Below are 17,358 nucleotides of genomic sequence, written 5' to 3' on the forward strand. Positions count from 1 at the left end.
CCTAGGCAGGGTCCTCTGACAGAGCCAAGGGAAAAACTTTTAAATCTACTCTTATCTGTAATACCACCATTTTTGGATCCTTCCAGCATCTTCTGGCCACAGCCCCCACCATGATCCTTTAGCTCAGAATCAATTTTTCAGGTGGGCAGACTGTGCTGGGCAGCAGAGGGGCCTCAAGGACAGGGGAAGAAGCAGGAAGACGTCCTGCCATTAAATCCAATTCCCTGAACTCAAGAGCCTACTCCCTACCTCTACATAACAATGGAAGGAAGAAGGAAGTGGGGGGAAAGGATGCCTTGGCCTTGAGTTGAAGGGGTCACTGCCAGGACCCAGCAGCAGAGAGAAAGCAGTTTCTAGAAAAGAGCACTCAGGGCAGATAGCCGAGAAGGAGGATGGTGGGTAAATGAGGGATAAACATCTGCTTGTGGAGCTGAAGCTCAAAAGTTAACTTGAATTTGGATGGGCACTGGGGAGAATTAAGGGGGGCTGCAAGGCTGGGGCTGAGCCAGGGGCAGAGTAGGAGGAGAACAGGTGTTCATCAGGGACTGTGCAGTGCCTGCCCTGTCCGAACACTGAGTATCAGTGCCGGAAGGGAGGGTTGAGTCAGACTTGGCTGAGCCAAGTTTAGGATAAAAGACACACAGGGCATCTACATATTCCCTTTGAGAATGCTCTCTGAACTAGTGCCTTTGCAGGATCCCAGCTGGTCCTGGAAATTTAGGAGGCCTTATGCACTCAAATGGGTTAACCATAGCCTGATCCCTAAAACAATCTTAAATATATATATATATTAATATTTGTTTATTTATTTGATAGAGATGGGCAGAAAGTGAGAGGGAAGGGGGAGAGAGGAGAGACACCTGTAGCATTGCTTCACCACTTGTGAAGCTCTACTCCTGTAGGTAGGGGTTTGAACCTGGGTCCTTATGCACTGTAACATGTAACAGGTGTGCCACTCCCCTCTTTTATAAGATTTTTTTTTAAAAAAAAAAAACCCTACTTACGGGCAGGGGTAGATAGCATAATGGTTATGCAAATAGACTCTCATGCCTGAGGCTCCGAAGTCCCAGGTTCAATCCCCTGCACCACCATAAACCAGAGCTGAGCAGTGCTCTGGTAAAAAAAAAAAAAAAAAAAAAAAAAAAACTTACTTATTAATTAATGGCAGGCAAGAGATCACCAGGCATCAGTCTGGTACATGTAATTACTTTGGTACATGCAATGCCAAGGACTGAACTCAGAACCTTGTGTTTGCCAATCCAAAGCTCTCTCTGCTGTGCCACCTCCCTTCTTCTTCTTCTAGCGTTTGCCCTTCTTCCGTAGCCAGTCAACAGCATCAGGTTGAGCCTGATGTAAAGTTTCGAGACCTCCTTTGAATCTGGAGAGGTGGCAGTCGTTGACTATGTGGGTCATAGTCTGTCTGTAGCCGCAGGGGCAGTTCGGGTCGTCTCTGGCTCCCCAGCGATGGAACATAGCGGCGCACCGGCCATGGCCTGTTCGATAGCGACTGAGGAGGGCCCAATCATAACGTGCTAGGTCAAAGCCGGGTTGACGCTTGCAGGGGTCTGTGATGAGGTGTTTGTTCTTTACCTCAGCTGACTGCCAGCTCTGTTTCCAAGAGACTGGAACAGAGAAGTTCAGTGTAGGCGTAGGGGATCAGATTGGGTGACGAGACGTCAAGCGTTGGACAGGGTGGGCGAAGATATCTGCGTATATTGGCAGGTCCGGTCAAGCGTAGACGTGGGAAATGAACTTAGATGATGCCGCATCCCGACGAATATCTGGCGGGGCGATGTTGCTAAGAACTGGTAGCCATGGAACCGGGGTGGAATGGATGGTTCCAGAAATTATCCTCATGGAGGAATATAATTTGGAATCGACCAAGTGGACATGGGGGCTACGGAACCATACTGGGGCACAGTATTCTGCAGTGGAATAGCATAATGCCAGAGATGATGATCGTAGTGTGGAAGCGCTCGCGCCCCATGAGGAGCTGGCCAGTCTTGCAATGATGTGATTCCTCGCGCCCACCTTTGCTGCAGTTTTTATGAGATGTTCGTGAAATGACAGAGTGCGATCGAGAGTAACTCCAAGATAGACTGGCTGGGCTTCATGCCGGATTCTCGTATCGCCAAGCTGCACATTAAGCTCACGCGAGGCCGAGGCATGGTGTAGATGGAAAACAGATGATACTGTTTTTGCAGTGCTTGGATGCATTGGATCGACCTTCCCGTGGTGCATCTTGTGAGTACCCATTCATTGGGGAAACTGATGATCCTTCCTAGCCGACTGAATCCACATGGATCCCAGTCACTTTCAAAGCCAGCAACAAGCAGCTCATTTTCCAGTGAGACAGAAAGAATTAGAGCATCACTCAAGCACATGTGATGCTGGAATGGAACTCAGGACCTCATGCTGGCTGAGTCCAATGCTTTATCATTGTTATCTCCCAGGCCATGAAAACTTTTATTGCTGTTTAATCACCATTAGATAAAAGAGTTTATTTTTTTTTTTTAATTTTTTTTTATTAAAGAAAGGATTAATTAACAAAACCATAGGGTAGGAGGGGTACAACTCCACACAATTCCCACCGCCCAATCTCCATATCCCACCCCCTCCCCCGATAGCTTTCCCATTCTCTATCCCTCTGGGAGCATGGACCCAGGGTCGTTGAGGGTTGCAGAAGGTAGAAGGTCTGGCTTCTGTAATTGCTTCCTCGCTGAACATGGGCGTTGACTGGTCGGTCCATACTCCCAGTCTGCCTCTCTCTTTCCCTAGTAGGATGGGTCTCTGGGGAAGCTGAGCTCCAGGACACATTGGTGGTGTCTTCAATCCAGGGAAGTCTGGCCGGCATCCTGATGACACCTGGAACCTGGTGACTGAAAAGAGAGTTAACATACAAAGCCAAACAAATTGTTGAGCAATCATGGACCCAAAGCTTGGAAAAGTGGAGAGGAAGTATTAGGGAGGTACAAGAGATAAAAGAGTTTATTAAGGGTGGGAGTAGATAGCATAATGGTTATGTAAAGAGACTCTCTCATGTCTGAGGCTCCAAAGTCCTAGGTTCAATCCCCCATACCACCATTAATCAGAGCTGATCAGTACTCCCTCAGGTAGAAATGGGGGTAGACAGGAAAACAGGACCTGGGTTTTGAGGCAAGCAGGGTGTGGTCAAAGGCCAATCTCTTGGGCCAATGGTTCTACAACTTCTTCTTAGGTCAAAGCTTAATCTGTTCTTTACAATTCTTCATTATTCCAGAGGGCCAGGCCAGTAAGAAAAGGGTGGAGGTGTGAGTCCTTGATACTGTCCTTTTGTTTCCTTTTGTTTTAGCATACTAGCTGTTCTTGGTAAACAGGCCACCTAGAGTTTATCTTCAGTCTTGAGATCACTTCCCACCTTTACCCATGAGCTTGTCTCTCTGGGGACAGGTTTCACATGCCCCTCCCTGCCAATAGAAAATTCTCAGTCCTGGGAGTCAGGCGGTAGCACAGCAGGTTAAGCGCAGGTGGCGCTATGCACAAGGACCAGTGTAAGGATCCCGGTTCGTGCCCCCGGCCCCCCACCTACGGGGGAATCGCTTCACAAGCGGTGAAACAGGACTGCAGGTGTCTATCTTTCTCTCCCCTTCTTTGTCTTCCCCTCCTCTCTCCATTTCTCTCTGTCCTATCCAACAACAATGAGATCAACAACAACTACAATAACAAGGGCAACAAAAGGGAATAATAAAAAAAAAGATAAAAAAAAGAAAATTCTCAGTCCTGGGGTCCAGGTGGTGGCTTATCTGATTGAATACACATGTTACAATGCACAAAGGCCAGGGTTCAAGCCCCCAGTCCCCACCACAAGTAGTGAAGCAGTGCTGCAGGTGTCTCTGCATCTCCCCATTCCACTCAATTTCTAGCTTTCTCTATCAAATAAATAAAGATACAAAACAACAACAGCAACTCAGTTCTGGCAGCTCCTGGGAGAGAGGGAGGATCTGTGTGGAAATGTGCTCAATTAGGTCTGCTTCCTTTGAAGAAGGAGAGATACCAATACTGTCCTATTTTGACATTCATGATTTTTTTTTTTTTAAATCACCAGGTTCTCACCGGATCTTAGTGCTTGCATGACTTGCATGACTCCATTGTGTAGTCTTATTATTTTATTTCCTTTCTTTCTTCTTTATGAGCAGTGAAGCAGAGCTGCAGATGTCTCTCTCGCTCTCTCTCTAAATCTTTCCCTCTTGATTTCCTTCTTTTTTTAAAAGTATTTATTTATTTATTCCCTTTTGTTGCCCTAGTTGTTTTCTTGTTGTAGTTATTATTATTGTTGTCATTGTTGGATAGGATAGAGAGAAATGGAGAGAGGAGGGGAAGACAGAGGGGGAGAGAAAGACAGACACCTGCAGACCTGCTTCACTGCCTGTGAAGCGACTCCCCTGCAGGTGGGGAGCAGGGGGCTCTAACCGGGATCCTTAAGCTGGTCCTTGCACTTTGCCCCACGTGCGCTTAACCCGCTGTGCTACCGCCGGACTCCCTCGATTTCCTTCTGACTGTACCCAAAAATAAATAAACAAATAAATAGATAAATAAATAAACAAATGAACAAATAAATAAAAATTTAAAATGATAGCAGAAGGTGGGGGAGATAGCATAACGGTTATGCAAAAAAAAAAACCCTATCTTTAAAAAAATATTTCATGTATTTATTATAGAGACAGAGAAATTTAAAGTATAGAGGAGCTAGGGAGAGAGAAAGAGAGACACCTGCAGACTTGCTTCATCACATGTGAAGCTTGCCCTCTTACATGAGGACCAGGGACTTGAACCTGAGTCCTTGTACATTGTAATGTGTGCTTAAGCAGTTGTACTGCTATCTGGCCCTTTGGAAAAAAAAACCAAAACTGTCATGCTTGAGACTTAGAGGTCTCAGGTTTAATTCCTCACTATAAGCCAGGGCTGAGAAGTGCTCTGGTAAAACAACAGTAACCACCACAACAAAATAGAATCAGTTTACATTATCAACCCACGTTGTAGAAATAGAAAAGTACTAAGTAGGTATTAAGCTTCTGTGCTGGTTCCTAATTTACAGCTGATTGCCAATTATTTACCATGTTGGAGAAAGATTTCCATCTTTGGGAAGGAGTCTGTGCTTGTGATTAGATGGTTTTGTGCTTGCTATTTATATCAGGAAGAATAGTCTTTTATATGCTAACCATATATTTCATAATGGTAACATTATTTTACAAGACACATATTTAAATATGTTCTATATTTATTTATTTATTTATTTATTTATTGTTTTTATTATTTAAGAATTTCTTTTAAGGGGGGATGGGTGGTGGCACACCTAGCTGAGTGCACATTTTACAAGACAAAAGGACCGGGTTCTAGTCCCCAGCCCCTACTTGCAGGTGGAAAGCTTTTCAGGTGGTAAAGTCGTGCTGCTGGTGTTTCTCTCTCTCTATCTCCCCGTACCCTGTCGATTTCTGGCTGTCTCTATCCAGTAAATAAAGATAATTTTTCTTAAAGAAAAAAAAGAGTTTTCATTGCCACCAAAGTTTCATTATTTCTGGTGGTCATTTTTTTTTTCTTCTTTTGTTAGAGGGACACAAAGGGGAGTGAGAAGGAGAGACACCTGCGGCATTGTTTTACTGCCCATGAAGTTTCCCTCTCCTACAGGTGGGGGTCAGGGCTTGAATCTGGATCCTTGTGCTCAACCAGGTGAACCACCACCTAGTCCCCTGTATGTTTTGGGAGTACAGGGTCACATCTCTTTAGATGCATGTTGACATACCAAATCTACCACCAAAACGCCAGGGACTTTCCATCGTAGTCCACTGGACCCTCTCATCACCAATACTCCTACCTGGGAGCTGGCAGTTGATAATGCATTGGACCTTAAAGCATGAGATTCCAAAATTGATCCCTGGCATTGAATAATTGAACTGCTAGAGTGGTACTCTGATATTTGTATCAGTTTATTGATTTGAAAGAAAGAGAGGGAGGGTGGTCCGGGAGGTGGCACAGTGATAAAGCTTTGGACTCTCAAGCATGAGGTACTGAGTTCGATCCTCGGCAGCACATATGCCAGAGTGATGTCTGGTTCTTTCTCTCTCCTCCTATATTTCTCATAAATAAATAAAATCTTTAAAGAAAAAAAAAAAAGAAAAAGAGTGAAGGAGGGAGAGAGAGAGAACCAGAGCACTACTCTGGCACATGCAATGCTGGGGCTTGAACCTTAAGTGGGGCAGTGGGGGTGGGGGCTTCATGAGCAGTGCTGCAGTGTCTTCTCTCTGTCTTACACCTCCATATAAAAGAAGAAAAAAACATATGTATCATAATATTTGCCCTTTATTACTTGTTATTATTATTATTATTATTATTATTACCAGAGTATAGCTCAGTTCTGGCTTATATTGGTGTGGGGGTTGAAACCATAAGCCTGGAGCCCCAGGCATGAGAGTGTTTTGTATATCATTCTGTTAATTACCTTGCAAAAAATCATCATCATCACTATTTCTTCACTAGTCGACTTTTTCGTATAGAGAAACAGACACCAAGAGAAAGAAACCATGGCACCAAGCCTTCAGTGCAGTGGAAACCAGACTTAAGCCTGGCTTATTTGCATGACAAAGCAAACACATAAACCAAGTAAGTTGTCTGCCAGCCCTATTTTATTACTTATTTTTAAAATAATTTATTTATGAGAAAGATAGGAGGAGAGAGAGAAAGAATCAGACATCAATCTGGTACATGTGCTGCTGGGGATTGAACTCAAGACCTCATGCTTGAGAGTCCAGTGCTTTATCCACTGTGCCACCTCCCAGACCACTACTATTTTTGTTTTTATTGCCCACCAGGATTATCATGGAGGCTCAGTGCCAACAAAATAAATCCACTACCCCCAGTCCATCACCTAGTGTGTAACCCATCTCCTGGAGTATATTTATTTATACTAGAGCACTGCTCAACTCTGGCTTATGGTGTTGCTGGGGATTGAACCTGAGAACTTTTAGGCATGAGAGTCTTTTTCAGAGCCATTATGTTATCACTAGTAATTATTATATTATATTATATTATATTATTTGTATAGAGACAGAAATCACAAGGCAAGGAGGAGATAGGGAGAGAGACATCTATAGCACTGCTTCACCATTTGTGGAGCTTCACCTCTGTAGATGGGGACCAGGGGCTTGAACTGGGGTCCTTGCACACTGTACTGTGTACACTTAACTAGCCTCTATTTATTTTAAAATTTATTTATTTATTTAAAAAAGGAGACATTAATAAAATTGTAGGATAGGAGGGGTACACAATTCCCACCACCAGATCTCCACATCCCATCCTCTCCCCTGACAGCTTTCCCATTCTTTATCCCTCTGGGAGTATGGACCCAAGGTCATTGTGGGTTGCAAAAGGTGGAAGTATTTATTTAGTTTTTAATTAGCATACTGCTCAGCTCTGGTGTTGGGTAGTGCTGGGGATTGAACATGGAACTTGAGAGCCTCTGCATGAAAGTTTTTTTGCATAACCATTATGCTACCTCCCCTGCTTCAATTTGCCATTTTGACTATTTGGGGCTGGAAGCTAAGTCACTGTACAGACCACAGGTTTTACCATGTGCAGTGCCCTGGCATAAAGCAGCAGCACTAGGGAACACCCACTGACACAATGCTGTGACTTTTGCCTTTCTCCTTCTCTGAAATAAAAGGCAGACAACCAGTAGAAGTAGATGAGGAGTTTAGTGAAGCCCCAGCATGCTAAAACCTAGAAGATAACTATTAAATACACAACTCGAGGCTGATTGTACAAATTTTTAAAAAACTTATTTATTTATTAGTGGATAGAGACAGAGAGAAATTAAGAATGGAAGAGGGTATAGAGGAAGACAGAGAGATATCTGCAGTCCTGTTTTGCCACTTGTGAAGCTTTCCCCCTGCAGGTGGGGACCAGGGGTTTGAACCTGGCTCCATATGCACTGTAATGTGTGCACTTAACCAGGTGTGCCACTGCATGACTCCCAGAAAGACTTTTATGCTAGAGGCACTAAAGGTTCCAGGTTCAATCCCTAGCACCACCTTAGGCCAGAACTGAGCAGTATTCTGGTAGTAATAATAATTATAATAATAAAATAAAGTATAAAAGACAAAACAAACAAACAAGTGCTGTTTCTTCAGCTGCTGCCTCAACATATCTGTTCCAGTCTCATTGCCTCAGGGGGCCACCATCATGGGCCTAAGTCATCGAGAGTTTTACCCCAATGCATGCTACACTTTAGGAATCTTGAAGGAAAAGTCTTTCCAGAAACTTGCAGGAAACCAGTGGACCCCACAGCCTACCCCGCCATGAGGCCTTCTATGTCTCCCCTGGAGCCAGCACTGCAATCACCTTGCACACCTTGACTACAGGCCATGGCCATCTTGCATAACGGCCATCTTGCATAACATCCATCTTGCCCGCCTGTGCACATCTTCCTTCAGGCCCCTGAGCCTTCTGCCTTGGGAAGCCTGGCCAACACCATTACTATCCTGACACATCCCTGTGCTTCTGTGGGAGGAATTGGCCAACTGTCTTTTCAGGGACCCATGTGAAGTTTCAAACCTTGTTTACACACATACACACTTTATTTCAGCTTTAATTACATTCATAATGCTGTACAGCTATTCTCAATATTTTCAGTTTTGGTTTTTGCCTTGTGTACAGAGCCCCAGTACTTGTGAGCTTTTTTTTTCTTCTTTATTTATTTATAGATAGAGAGACAGAAGGGGTGACAGTGACCATAAGCCTCAAAGCTTCTTTCAATGTAGTGTGTAGGATGTGTGTGTGTGTGTGTGTGTTTGGGGGAGGGGGAGAGTGGGCTCTAACCTGGGTCATGTTCATTGCAAATGCACTATTCAAGTGAGCTATTTTGCTGGCCCTGTTGTTGTTCATTAAAAAAAAAAAATCCTGGGAGTCGGGTGGTAGTACAGCGGGTTAAACTCAGGTGGCGCAAAGTGCAAGGACCAGCGTAAGGATCCTGGTTCGAGCTCCCACTCCCCATCTGCAAGGGGGTCGCTTCACAAGTGGTAAAACAGTTCTGCAGGTGTCTGTCTTTCTCTCCCCCCCTCTGTTTTCCCTCCCTCTCTCGATTTCTCTCTGTTCTATCCAACAATGACGACAGCAATAATAACAACAATAAACAACAAGGACAACAAAAGGGGGGGAAATCCTGGCTATTGTAAAAATCAATAAATAAATGACCCAGGGGTGAAACTGTAGATAGTGCTGGACTCTTCAACAGCACACAGTACAGGATCAGAAGCAGAAGTATCCAGATGGGCCACCATCAAGGGACATTTTATCCCACCCAAGAACCAAGATTCAGCCACTATTCGAAGTCATGATGTCTCTTGATTGAAAATATTTTGGGGTACGTTGGGAGAAGTGTCACAGCAGGTAAAATACCAGGATCAAACAAATCCTGAGGCCCAGCGTCAATCCCATGCTGATTCTTATGGTTCTGTTCCTGTACTGTGTGCACTGCTTGGGAGAGAGGAGGAGGAGAGAAGCAGGAGAACCATCCTGGCACGTGAATCCTCAAAACCTCAAGCTTAAGAGCTTAGTACTCTAGTTACTATGCCGCCTACTGGTTCACATGTTTACAAAAAATATCCAGGGGCCTAGTGGTGGTGCCCCTGGTTGAGCACATATGTTACAATGCACAGGGACCTCAGTTTGAGCCCCAGGTCCCCACCTGCAGGGAGAAGACTTTGCGAATGGTGAAGCAGTGCTTGCTGTAGGTGTTTCTCTGTCTCTGTCACCCTTACCCTCTTGATTTCTGGCAGTCTTTATCCAGTAAATAAAGATATCAAAATAAAAAATAAATAATTAAACGAAAAAGGATTTAAGAAGAAAGAAATTAAAAATAAATAAAGAAAAATATATAAACGGGTGACTGGGGAAATAGCTCAATTGGTAGAACATTGGACTTTTTTTTTTTTTTTTAAAGTATTTACTTATTCCCTTTTGTTGCCCTTGTTGTCATCATTGTTATTGGATAGGACAGAGAGAAATGGAGACAGGAGGGGAAGACAGAGAGGGGGAGAGAAAGCTAGACACCTGCAGACCTGCTTCACCTCCTGTGAAGCGACTCCCCTGTAGGTGGGGAGCTGGGGGCTTGAACCAGGATCCTTACCCCGGTCTTTGTGCTTAGCGTCAAGTGCGCTTAATCTGCTGCGCTACCGCCAGACCCTGGGTCATGCTATTTTCTTAGGGACATTACTCTTACTTTTCCTCCCCATGACGCCAGGCTTATACCTGGAGCCCAGTGCCTGCGACTCTCGACCATTCCTGGTGGCCATTTTTTTTTTCCTTTTAGCTAATGTGAGAGAAAGCGAGGGATGGAGAGAGGAACTGCCTGAGACACCAGAGCACTCCCTACGGCTCCTGAAGCTGTACCCCCTGCACAGGCTCCCATGTGGTGCTGAGACCTGAAGTTGAGTCTTTGCACATGGTAACATGTGTGCACTACCAGATGAACCACCACAGGTTTCTGTTTCTTTATTTTGAAACTTCCAAATGATGTGTGTATTCACTGTTATCTCCCCTCACTGGAATGTAAGCTCCCTCAAAGTTTTGTTTCTTCTGTTCTCTTCTGGAGCTTTATACATTACCTTACACAGGCCTTCAACAGACATTTTGCTACCTGAATGAGTGAATTGGTTTCTTATTATACATTCACCGAGCTATTTTTAATGACTACATCTGTTCTTCTCTTTGTACTTCCCACAATGAAACTTCTTGGTCTGGTTAAAGGGCTTCAGGAAGACTTGTTCAGCCAGTTATGACTCCTGCTATCTGCCTTATTTCCCATTTTTGGGGGGTCCTCTTGGCCACAGAGAAACCATGGTAGCTTATCAACCTTCTTGCAGAATCCAGATACACTGTGTCTCCAGGATTCTCAGAACCCAGCCAGTTTAGTTACCATATCAAAATCGGAAGTGAGGTTAGCTTGGGAGGAAATGAGGTCAGTTGGGCAATGGATGTTGAAACACTGAACAGTGTGAGTTAACAGCTTGAGTTAACAATGCAAATGATGTCCTAAGGCTGTGTGACAGCAACACCCTATGGACTGGGAGTTGTACTGGTGGTGGATGGGTAGCTTTCTGTGTGCTATACCATCAACTGGAATATGATCTCTCTCTCTTATTCTTTTCCAGATCACTTTGGGGTGTGTGTATGTGTGTCATACGAGTGATATTCCTTATCTTCCTGTGATAGGAGTCTGCACATCACTCCTACCACCAACTGAAGTCCTCCCCATTGTGCACTGGGGCTCCAGTGCTTTTCCAATCCCTCTTATGCCCTGCTTTAGTGTCCTTGGTTCTGCTGTAATAGACCACAGCTACCCCAAGTTTCTCCCTGTGTTTTTCCTTTCTGTTCTTATTTCTTAAGTACCACCTCTGAGTGAGACCATCTAGTATTCATCCTTTCCATTCCAGCTGATCTCACTTGACATGATCCCTTCAGGTCCCATAGAAGATGTGGCAGGGGCCAGGTGGTGGCACACCTGGTTAAACACATGTACTACAGTGGAACAGGAACCAGGTTCTAGCTGCTGGTCCCCATCTGCAAGGGGAAAGCTTCACGAGTGGTGAAGTAGAGCGGCAGTTGTCTCTCTGTCTCTCTCCCTATCTCTCCCCCTTAGTCTCTATCCAATAATAAATAAATAAAATAATAAAAGAAGAAGATGTGGCAAAGGAGAAGACTTATTCATTTCTTTTTAAAAATTTTTAAATGTTTATTTATTTATTTTCCCTTTTGATGCCCTTTTTATTATTATTGTTATTGATGTTGTTGTTGTTAGGACAGAGAGAAATGGAGAGAGGAGGGGAAGACAGAGAGGGGGAGAGAAAGACGGACTCCTGCAGACCTGCTTCACTGCCTGTGAAGCGACTCCCCTACAGGTGGGGAGCTGGGGGCTTAAACTGGGATCCTATGCCGGTCCTTTTGCTTTGCGTGGCCATGTGCACTTATCCTGCTGTGCTATACCTGACTCCCAGACTTCTCCATTTCTTATAGCTAAGTAATATTCCAATGTTTATAAACCACAACTTTCCTAACTACTTACCTGCCATTGGATGTAGTTTCCAAAATCTGGGTTATTACAGTAGTGCAGTTTTGAATGTAGGTATGTATAGATCTTTTTGGCTAGATACTTTTGTGTTCTTTGGGTAAACAGGATAAGACCTCTATTTATTTATTTCCCATCCCAGAATCTCTCTCTCTCTGAGAGATTTACTTATAGGCATGAGAGGGAGGAAGAGAGAGAACCAGAGTATCACTCTATCACATGCAATACCAATTATGGAACTAGGTGTCTCATGCTTGAGAGGTCAATGCTTTATCTACTGTGCTACTTCCTGGGTTACAGGATGTGAACTTTAAGGTGTCTATAGAACAGTTTTGGCACAACCAAGTAAGAATCCTTTGTTATATCTCCTACAGTCTTTGAGGTATTTATTACTTTCCCTTTTCCCTTATGTACAACTAAGCTGGTGATATCCATGTTAGAGAGTGGAATGTAAGTGAGAATGAGTGAAGGTCTAACTAAAGATCACATGGCATGTGATAACAGTAAGAAACAATTCAGCTCCGCACCCCACTGTTGCTTGGAATGGGAAACATTATCTATCTATCTATCTATCTATCTATCTATCTATCTATCTATCTATCAATCATCTATTTAGCTACCTATCATCTATCTACCTATCTATCTGTCATCTATCTATCTATCTATCTATCTATCTATCTATCTATCTATCATTAGTGCTGGGATTGAACCTGGCAACTTGAAGATTCAAGCATGAGGTGTTTTTTTTTTTGCATAATAATTATATTATCTCCTCCAGCTCCCTTTTCACTTCCTGTGTTATGCCTGCTAACAGCAGTGGTGGGTAATACTGCAAGTATAGGGCTCTAGTAAATTCCTTTGCTAACAAACATAGCTTTGACTATAACTACTAGGATATACAGTGGTTAATGATTTCTGAAATATTAGAAAAATTTTCAAATACTTTGAAAATATTCTTAGTAATAGACCACATGAAAGCAAAGGAGGGAGAGTCAATGCAGTAATGAGAAAAGTTTAGGATAGTTATCAGACTACTAGTATACTCACATTTCCATGTGACACAGTCCACAAGAAGTCAGTAGGATCAGGCCAAATAGATAGCAAACTGGTTGTGCAAGCGACTTTCATGCCTGAGACTCGGAGGTCCCAGGTTCAAATACCAGCACTACCATAAGTTAAAGCTGAGCTTTGGTTAAAAAGTAAAATTAAATAACAATAATAATAAATAATAAAAAGGACCAAAACTTTAAAAAATCTTTTTTAAATATTTATTTACTTATTCCCTTTTGTTGCCCTTGTTTTTATTGTTGTAGTTAGTATTGCTATTTTTATTGATGTCATCATTGTTGGATAGGACAGAGAGAAATGGAGAGAGGAGGGGAAGATAGAGATGGGGAGAGAAAGATAGACACCTGTAGACCTGCTTCACTGCTTGTGAAGTGACTCCCCTGTAGGTGGGGAGCTGGGGGCTCGAACTGGGATCCTTATGCTGGTCTTTGCACTTTGCACCATGTGCGCTTAACGTATTGTGCTACCACCTGACTCCCAAAAGATCAAAACTTGATAGGATTATCGGGGAAACAGACATGCAGGCAGAGTACAGGACTTGCATACCTGAGGTTCCTAGTTCAATCCCCAATATCACATGTATTGGAATGATTCTCTGGCTCCTTTCTTTCCCTTTCATGTGAAGTTCTTTCTCTCTTTCATGTTAAACAAATAAAAATATTAACATTTGGTTGAGAACACATTACAATGCACAAGGACCTAGGTTTAAGCCCCTTGTCCCCATCTGTGGTGGCAAGCTTCATAAGCAGTGACAGTGGAACAGTAGGTCTCTCTCTTTGTCCTCCCCCTCTCCTCTCAATTTCTGTCTGTCCTATCAATTACAAGAAAAAAATTCTTTTTTAAAAATTAAGAGGGTTAGGGGCTGGGTGGTGGTGCACCTGATTAAACACACATTATAATGTGCAAGGACCCGGGTTCGAGCCCCTGGTCTCCACCACCTGCAGGGGGAAAGCTTTGCAAGTGATGAAGCAATGCTGCAGGTGTCTCTCTGTCTCTCCCTCTTTATCAATTCCTTCCCTCTAGATTTATGGCTGTCTCTATCAAATAAAATAAAGATAATACAAAATGAAAAAAAAATTAAGGGGGTTAGAGAGTGAATGGTTATGCAAAAAGTCTTTCATACTTGAAGTACCAGAGGTCCCAGGTTCAATCCCTAGTATCACCCTACCACCAGAAGCCAGAGTTGATCAGTGATCTGGTAAAAAAAAAAAAAAAAATATATATATATAGTAGGGGAGGTGGCTAAGTGGTACATTTCAAGATTTGCATACTTAAGGACCAGAGATGGATCACCAGCACTGATTATGTCAGAATGATGTTCTGGCTATCTTTCACAGTCTTCTTAAATAAATAAGCTAGGAGGTGGTGCAGTATTATAAGCATGAGGTTCCAAGTTCAATATCTGGTACTACTTGTGTCAGAGTGATGTTCCTTCCCCCCACCTCTCTCTCTCTCTCTCTCTCTCTACACACACACACACACACACACACACACACACAGAAGAGATGAGGGGAGTATTATGGAAATATTGTTGAGTTCAGTAATCGATTGATCTATCTCACTCTGGAATCTGTGAGTGCAGTGTTGTAATTATAACCACAGAGAACAGATGCCAGTTAGATTTATAATTTCATGTGGAGGACCTTTGACATTTTCTTTGCTAACTTTGCTCTCTTCAGTTTTTCTGGAAAATCAAAGCTGCCAGTTCCCTTCTTATAACCCCTGTCCCACCTCACAGTCCTGCACTAGGATGTTTGAATTGGCTCTGAGAGAAGGGGAGAAATTAGCTCCTTGGGTGGGGTAATTGGGAGCTGTGATCTGAGAACTGCCAGCGGCGACTGTTCCATTCACTTGTAGGAACTTGACAAACGGAGAGTGGAGTTGACACAGAGACACTGGCAAGAGAAGGAAAGGGAGAAAGAGAAAGTCAGTTTTCCTTGTAGTTGCCCTGGAGGTTTTTTTCTGTGGTTATCTAAACTAGTTGAGTTGGGTTCCTTTCACTGGCTGCCAAGAGCCTGACTATCTGCTTTATCTGTTCCAGACGTCTCAGCCATGCTATTTGAATTCTGTTCTGTGTATGTATGTACGTGTGTCCCCACCCATTCTCTCCTGGGAAGTCTCCCTCCCACTCAGTCTCCGCCCCTACCAGCCATGTGTTCTAAGGGACTATAAATAAGTGTTAATGTAGATGTAGTTGAAGGGGCTGGGTAGTGGCACATCTGGTAAAGTACACATGTCACTTTGCCCGAGGACCTGGGTTCCAGGCCACCCTATCTTCTCCACCTGCAATGAGGAAGCTTCACGAACTGTAAAGCAGTGTTGCAAGTGTCTCTTCTCTCTCTCACTTTCTCTTACCCTTCTCCTCTCTCATCTCTGGCTTATCAAATACACACACACACACACACACACACACACACACACACACACGTGGACACACACATGCATTCATTCATGTAGTTGAAATGAAGGCAGCTTTACTTTATACAATCCATTTCATCTGTTTAAGAAGAATCTGGAGACAACTGTATGCTTAAAGTAAAAATATTGAGAGAGAACCCTACAAGTAACTTTAAAAAAGTAGGCAAGTGTCAGGCAGTGGTATATCTAGTAGAACTCAAACATTATCATGGGCAAGGTCCTGGATTCAAATGCCCCACAGAGGAGAAGCTTCAAGTGTGGTAGAGTAGTGCTGCAGATATCTCTTCTTCTTCCCCCCACACCTACCCCCACACCTCATATCAAAGAAAAAAGAAAAAAAAGACAGGCACAGGAATCAGTGACACAGTTAATTTTGAAGGGTACCTGTTTTGCATGCACATGACCCAAGCTCGATCCCCTGATACTACAACATTAGGAAGTGAGGGGGGCTTCAGTATTGTGGTGTCTCCTTCTCACTCCCATCCTTCTGTTTCTCTCTTGAAAAAGTTGGTCTGGAAGAGTGGAGCTCTGATGATAAGCAAATAATAATGATGAAAATGATAATAAGAATTTTATTAGTGAATTACAAAATAACAGGGGCACAATTTCCACACCATTCCCACCATCAGAGTTCTGTGTTCCCATTTCCTCCACTGGAAAATGCAGTGGCTCTCCCAAAGTCACAGATATGGGTTGACTATTCTTTCTTTCTTTTTAAAAAAATTTCTTTATTGGAGAATTAATAGTTTATAGTCAACAGTAAAATACAATAGTGTGTACATGCATAACATTTTTTTTTTTTTAAATATTTATTTTATTTATTTATTCCTTTTTGTTGCCCTTGTTGTTTTATTGTTGTAGTTATTATTGTTGTTGTCGTTGTTGGATAGGACAGAGAGAAATGGAGAGAGGAGGGGAAGACAGAGAGGGGGAGAGAAAGACAGACACCTGCAGACCTGCTTCACCGCCTGTGAAGCGACTCCCCTGCAGGTGGGGAGCCGGGGTTCGAACCGGGATCCTTATGCCGGTCCTTGTGCTTTGCGCCACCTGCGCTTAACCCGCTGCGCTACAGCCCGACTCCCCATGCATAACATTTCTACATAACAATACAACACCCACTAGCTCCTCTTCTGCCATCATGTTTCAGGGCCTGAACCACTATACCCCCACCTCAGAGTCTTCTACTTTGGTGCCATACACCAACTCCAGTCCAAGTTTTGTTTAGAGTTTTCCCTTCTGATCTTATTTTTCAACTTCTGTCTATGAGTGAGATCATCCCATATTCATGTTTTTGACTTATCTCACTTAAAATGATATCTTGAGCTTCATACAAGATGGGGTAAAGAAGGCAAATTCACCATGAACCTGAGACTTCGTAGCTTCAGGAATAAGAGTCTCTTTGCATAACCATTATGCCATCTACCCCTGTTCACATTTCTCAGTTTTCCACATAACAATTCAACCCCCGCTAGGTCCTCCTCTGCTGTCATGTTCCAGGACCTGAACCTCCCCACCCCACCCCAGTCTTTTACTTTGGTGCAATACACCAGATCCAGTCCAAGTTTTGCATAGTGTTTATTGTTCAACTATATATATTTTAAATAATTGGATCAGTTTCATTGGAGATACCTTTAAAATTTAGATGGAAAAGAGTTTTGCCAATATTTTCCTCTAAGTACTGATAATTTCTGGTTTAACATCCAAGGAGTGTTGAAGTCTCCTACTATGACTGTGTTGCTGTTAATATTTTGCTGTAGCTCTTTCAGTTGATGTTT

This window comes from Erinaceus europaeus, chromosome 1, assembly GCF_950295315.1.
Source record: "Erinaceus europaeus chromosome 1, mEriEur2.1, whole genome shotgun sequence".
Taxonomy (NCBI): Eukaryota; Metazoa; Chordata; class Mammalia; order Eulipotyphla; family Erinaceidae; genus Erinaceus; species Erinaceus europaeus.